Source organism: Oncorhynchus kisutch, linkage group LG21, assembly GCF_002021735.2.
Source record: "Oncorhynchus kisutch isolate 150728-3 linkage group LG21, Okis_V2, whole genome shotgun sequence".
Lineage (NCBI taxonomy): Eukaryota > Metazoa > Chordata > Actinopteri > Salmoniformes > Salmonidae > Oncorhynchus > Oncorhynchus kisutch.
In genome coordinates this window covers 18,383,003-18,389,797 of record NC_034194.2, presented here as the reverse complement: position 1 = coordinate 18,389,797, position 6,795 = coordinate 18,383,003, and the positions used below count along the sequence as shown (strand labels likewise).

Sequence of the window (6,795 nt, the reverse complement as noted above, 5' to 3'; positions counted from 1 at the left end):
GAAAAAATTTGTACTCACTGTTCTAATGTCCAGAAGTATTTAACACTAAATAGCACAATTAGTCAGGAGTCCGTAAAACGGCGGCAATCCCCTTCAGCGCCATCCAGTGTTAATATTGTTAGCCATACAGTATGTCAATGTTCTAAAAAGAGTGCCCCAAAGGACACTGTTAAGGTCCTAAGTTATTTGCAAGACAACTACTGGTATTATTTAGTCACGGTACACGTGTTTCACTCAAAACCCTCTTCTCTCTCTCACTCTGTGTGTCTCTCTCCCTCTCTCTTCTCTCTCTCTCTCTCAGTCTCTCTCAGTCTGTCTGTCAGTTTGTCTGTCTCTCTCCCTCTCTCAGAGCTCAGGGGACACAGAGAGCTTAGTGAACTGGCAAGCAGCCTGTTGAGAACCAAATGAGCTTCAGTCTCAAGCCTGAAGAGGACACTGGGTAAAAACAACTCTGTTTATACTGTTTACACTGTGCAGGCCTTGGTCAGATGCATTAAGGGAATGTGCCACCACTTACAGGCAAGACTGCCATGACGCTCCAACTTAACAGAAACTGTGCCAACACTTCTAATGCATTTCAGCTATGTAGTATGATTTGAAACATTTAGTAGGTACCCACATCCCATCATTGACCCTCCTCTCCACCACTCCACCATCTAAACCTCTCTCTGTCCCCCATCCTAACCTCTACCTCTCTCTTACTCCACGTTCACCCCCTCTCTTTCTCCTATCCCCCACCCCACTTTCTACCTCGCTCCTCAGGTTCTCTGTGAAAAAATACTACACCGAATGCTCACATCTGAGAGTTGGCAGTGGCAGTGTCATCTACAGCCACTAGACGGCAGTTTTCATTGTGTCATATAAACCAAGAGCAAGAGTGTAGACATGAAGCCAAGGTAAGGGTAATAGCTATGGCTACGGTAAGGGTTCAGTTAGGGTGCAGACATGAAGCTAGGATTAGGGTTACGTCTGACCCAGGATGTGGACATAAAGCTAAGGTCAGGGTTAGGGCTAGGGTTAATGGATAGTAAGTTGTTGTTGACAGATGAACATCTACTGAACATCTTCAAACTATTAATTTTGGACTATCCAAACGAAGTGATAACGTTCAGGTTTGTTGTAAACTAGAGTCGTCGTCCAGCTGACTGAACCCAGACCACACTCAAAACTTTTCAGAGAGTGAATTGAAGGTACCTGCTTGGATGAGTTATACAGCGAAGCTGCGGTCTGCAGGGATGTACTGCTTCGCTGTAAGGCCCTCACTGGCCTCCTCACAGAGGTACTGACATACCACCTACAGAGGACACACACACACAGGAATTCAACACCACAGCCACTGAAAATCACACACAGCCACTGAAAATCACAGAGTGGCACGATGCAGAGGAATGTGTAAGTGGAGTGCTGATTTGTCGACACCCAGTAGCAACACTATAATATGACAATGCTCTGGTTACAGAGCTCCCTCTACTGGAGACTGAGCATGAAACAAGTTCATATTTCACAATATAGGCTAGACAGTTTGCCACTGTGAAATGCATATTGAAGCGTTTCGTACCTCTATCAATGTCCACAAAAGTGCTCAATCATCAGGTCACTGCAAGTCTCTTGAGCGCTTTGAGTGAAATGTACGAAAAAAATGTCATAAAAGTATTAGAAAGCTATCATGAAGTATCATGCCCAGATAGAAACATTACATCAGTGCTAGTCAGAGGGCCAGTGTACCTGGTAGCGTTAAAGGAATGGTTCCAGCAAGCCATTGAAGAAGGAAAGTAAGGGCTGACCTCTGTCTGTCATCACTATGTCCTGCTGCAGCATCTGAACAGCACCAGTCTTCACCAGCAGGTAACACGGCACCTCAAAGTCCTACAGGGATATTCCCATAGGCTGTTGACAACATGTAAACTATCCTTGAAAAGATAATTACATTTGGACAATGAACACTTGTCTTCTCTCAAATACATCATTACAGTTGTTGGTTCGCTAGCTAGCAAATTAGCATAGACATGACATCAGTCAACACACCTCAAAACAAGACATGCGTCAATAATAACAAGATAGAACGAGCTGAAACGAGACACCCTATGATTCCCCACATGGCAGCTTCTTGTCATTGTTGCTAGCTATCTGACTGTTCAGAATCGTAACGCACGCCTTCCAGACACCATATATTACACAAAAATCATCACTCTGCATCTAAGTATTTCCTGGACAATGTCCACAGGACAGAGGATGAAAGAGACCATTTGAAAAACACACATTCAAAACCTCAGCCATGCACCCTCTTGGGACGACATAAAAGCAGGTATGTTGAGTGGACACAAACAGGGACTATACATTTATTTCGACCCTAATCAAATATTTCTAGTAAGTTTCTTCGGGTCCATGGAAAGCGCTATATAAAACCTGTGTATTATTACAAATGAGAGCAACAGCCAGGCTTTCACCTTTCCTTTTTGAAGGAGGCGTGACTAGCCAGGCCCCCTGAGACACACACCAAGCTCCTATGAAGAGCCAGGCTGGACGACACCACCTTAGTTGCGGGAGCACGGTCTGGAGGAGAGAGAGAAAAGACAAAGACAGAGACAACAAGAGACAGATAGACAACAGAAAAGGGAGTCAGACAAAATAACAAGGTGACATGAGGCCCAGCAGTGAGCTCCGTCTGGACGGGCACGCATAGGGTGTCTAACTGAGACGATCCTACAGACACAACATGTTGTCACAACACCAGTGACTCATTAAGGATGGCAGGTGACATCCCCAAAGCAATGACAAGGGACTCATCCGAGGCCTTGAAGGGCCATGAGAGCACCATCTGGCTCTGGTTAGCAAGCCGAGAGGTTCACACTGAGCTAATGATATATTTTGACATCAAAGGGAACTGGATATCAAACATCATATTGCATCTGGAGCAATGGGTGTAATAAATAATATGAGTCCAATCAAAGTCAATGAGAGAACTGAGATTCTGAACATTCAGATGGCTCCGAGAAAGACTTCGGCAAGGAAATGAAGATTCATTCCCTGGCTGCTAAATTCCAATACGACCATATTGCAATCAATCCCCTGATTACATATCTTGGGTTTTTGTGGGGCAAAAAAAAAAAGATCATTACATCGCCTTTGATCACATTCTAAAGCAATGTGTATGACATTCACTTGTTGCCTGGAGTGGCGCCAGATGTGCTGCATTTATATTTAGGCTAAGTTGTGCTGAGGCTACATCAATGACAAAACACTAAGCAACAGCAACAAGGAGCTTACTGTATCATTTGAGGTCAACTGGAGAGTTAAAGCCAGAAGCACAATAAACGTAGAGTTCAGAGCGAGTTAGCGTTATAAAAGGAAGAGTTACACTGGGATCAATGTGCATTGCCTTTGGCTGGGTGTGGATCCTACCAGGCCAGTCTAGGAAGACACCATAGGACAGGGCCAGGTTCTGCAGGAGAGAGGCCATCAGGACACAGGGCTTCAGCACCATGTTGTCCTCCTGCAGATGCACTATCCTGTAGGCCGTGTCGTTCACAAACTACTGGGTCTCCTCCAAGGGCTTCATAGGGACGTGTCTGTAACAGGATAGGACTCAGTGAAGGGAGACCCGTGATTACTGAAGACCATGACAAACCAACTCAAATTAAACAGGGTCTCAATTCAACAACAACAAAATACAAAAAACTGAGAGAAAAATACACTTAAAGTGTTAGTAGAGAGAGTTATCAGTTGTCAAAGTTATGAGTGTAAGGTTTGTCTGACTTAGCCCGTGATATGGGTCCGCTAATACAGGACTATTAAAGGCCCAGTGCACTACTTTTGTGAAGTATATATATTTTTTACAAAATATACAGTCGCAGTCAATAGTTTGGACACACCTACTCATTCACAGGATTTTCTTAATTTTTACTATTTTCTACATTGTAGAATAATAGTGTAGACATCAAAACTATGAAATAACACATATGGGATCATGTAGTAACCAAAAACGTGTTAAACAAATCAAAATATATTTTATATTTGAGATTCTTCAAAGTAGCCACCATTTGCCTTGATGAAGGCTTTGCACACTCTTCGCATTATCTCAATCAGATTCATGAGATAGTCACCTGGAATGCATTTCAAATAACAGGTGTGCCTTGTTAAAAGTTAATTTGTGGAATTTCTTTCCTTCTTAATGTGTTTGAGCCAGTTGTGTGTGTTGTGACAAGGTAGTGGTGGTATACAGAAGATAGTCCATATTATGGCAAAAACAGCTCAAATACGCAAAGAGAAACATTACTTTGAGACAAGAAAGTCAGTCAATAAGGAACACTTCAAGAACTTTCAATGTTTCTTCAAGTACAGTCGCAAAAACCATCAAGCGCTATGATGAAACTGGCTCTCATGTGGACCACCACAGGAAAGGAAGAACAAGAGTTACCTCTGCTGCAGAGGATAAGTTCATTAGAGTTAACTGCACCTTACATTGCAGCCCAAATAAATGCTTCACAGAGTTCAAGGAACAGACACATCTCAACATCAACTCTTCAGAGACTGCGTGAGTCAGGCCTTCATAGTTAAATTGCTGCATAGAAACCACTACTAAAGGTCACCAATAAGAAGAAAAGACTTGCTTGGCCCAAGAAACATGAGCATTGGACATCTTTCCTTTGGTCTGATGAGTCCAGATTTGAGATATTTGGTTTCAACCGCGATGTCTTTGTGAGATGCAGAGTAGGTGAGAGGATGATCTCCGCATGTGTGGTTCCCACCGTGAAGCATGGAGGAGGAGGTGTGATGCTGTGGGGGTGACACTGTCAGTGATTTAATTAGAATTCAAGGCACACTTTACCAGCATGGCTACCACAGCATTCTGCAGCGATACGCCATCCCATCTGGTTTGTGCTTAGTGGGACTATAGTTAGTTTTTTTGTCAACAGGACAATGACCCAACACACCTCCAGGCTGTGTAAGGGCTATTTGACCAAGAAGGAGAGTGATGGAGTGCTGCATCATATGACCTGGCCTCCACAAACACCTGACCGCAACCCAATTGAGATGGTTTGAGATGAGTTGGACCGCGGAGTGAATGAAAAGCAGCCACCAAGTGCTCAAACTCCTTCAAGACTGTTGGAAAAGCATTCCAAGTGAAGCTCGTTGAGAGAATGCCAACAGTGTGTCATCAAAGCAAAGTATGGCTACTTTGAAGAATCAAAGTTTCTTGGTTACAAACTTTTTTGGTTACATAGTTTTTTGGTTCTTGGTTACTTGGTTACAAACTTTTTTGGTTACATAGTTTTGATGTCTTCACTATTATTCTACACAATGTGGAAAATAGTTTAAGAAAATTAAGAACAACCCTTGAATGAGTCGGTGTATCCAAACTTTTGACTGGTACAGTAAATATTTATTTTCTATTCTGATTTTTCAAGGGGTCCTGCAGCACCCTCAGCACCCATACTTTCCGCGCCTATGATGACAGGCAGGGCAAGGTCATAGGTGTACAGAATGTAGGACATCAACGGGAAGTCCATGTAACTACAGTGACTGGGGAGCAGCACCACAGGATGCTCCTGGATGGCCTGTTGGAGCTGAAGAATTGAAGAATGTGTGGATATGAATTAACTTTATTAACAGGGAAAATAGTTAATATCCCACATGCCCCATAATCCTTAATGTACTACTTTGCATTAGATTCATAACAGACCTCAGACTAATTAATACTACATGTTAATATAGACATGTTGCAAGAGCATTTTGAAGTCCTTGCTGAGGGTGAAGGCAAAGAAGTGGACGGTGCTGATCTGGAGCCGATAGGCCATCTCCTCCAGAATGACACAGGACTCTTCCTGGCTGATGTCAGGGGCTTCGCCAGACTCTTGTGACACCTGGGCATGATCATCAACCAGAAGACAGAGGTTATGAATAATACATGCATTGCCTAACCCCAAAGACAGTTTCAGAGAAAGTTGTCAAGACATTAGTCATTGGTGGTCAAACTGGTTTAAACACTGAAGGGATGGAATTAACCCTTGAGTGAAAAGGTCAAGTATGACCCTGCATGCAAAGCAATATAAAGTTACATTCCTGCACACTTTGATCAACACATTTTGTCATCTACACATGTTGACTAAAATTGTGGATCAGAGGGGTCGAGATGTCACTGTGGTGTGAGGCTCAATAGAAACACTGAGATTTTAACACTTCACAACCTATAACAACCATGAAAACCTTTGCACATGCGGCAGATAGTATTAATTACTTACCTGATTAATCACATAGCGTAGCTGATCAGAATAGACGATATTCTTGAGCATGTTTGCGTTGCAGGCAGTGAGTCCCTTGTAAAGAACCGGTGAATAGCACCCGAATGCATATTTCAAGTCGCTGGAGTTCCTCCTCTCTTCCAAAATGTCTTCATAGTCATCTCTCTTTTTTTTGCGTCGGTTCCCTTTGCTGTGACGTTAAAAACACAATGGCAGCTAAATATGTTCTCAAATCCGATCCAAGAGTTGAACGAGCACTAGATGGCGCGCGCGATCAAGATGAAACATCATGGCGCGAGAAAACACAATCGAGAGAAGAAAATGGGCATTCGAGCAGACGCGTCCAGCGAGTGCACAGGTCAGTCAAGTGTGCACATTAAACTTAAGAGCTTTATTGTCACAGATCAAAAATAACACTTTCTCAATTGATCAAATTACTCTCTCAAGTCTTCACACCTTTGGGTTTGGATTTCAGGCTGATGGAGGGTGGGTTTAACGTGGATGGGTGTCTATAAACCTTCGATTGGTCACTTTCACTGGAATGATGGATGAA

At 43.1% G+C, this 6,795-nt stretch overlaps 1 long non-coding RNA gene across 1 annotated transcript; it reads right to left on the bottom strand.

Annotated features, from left to right (window-relative positions):
- Nucleotides 1–5,587: 5,587 nt before the first annotated feature.
- On the bottom strand, nt 5,588–6,577 carry LOC116356193 (uncharacterized). Its single transcript, XR_004204670.1, has 2 exons — nt 6,243–6,577; nt 5,588–5,864 (listed from the first exon to the last, which is right to left on the bottom strand). It is a non-coding gene; the product is annotated as an uncharacterized LOC116356193 (long non-coding RNA).
- Between the last annotated feature and the right edge of the window lie 218 nt (nt 6,578–6,795).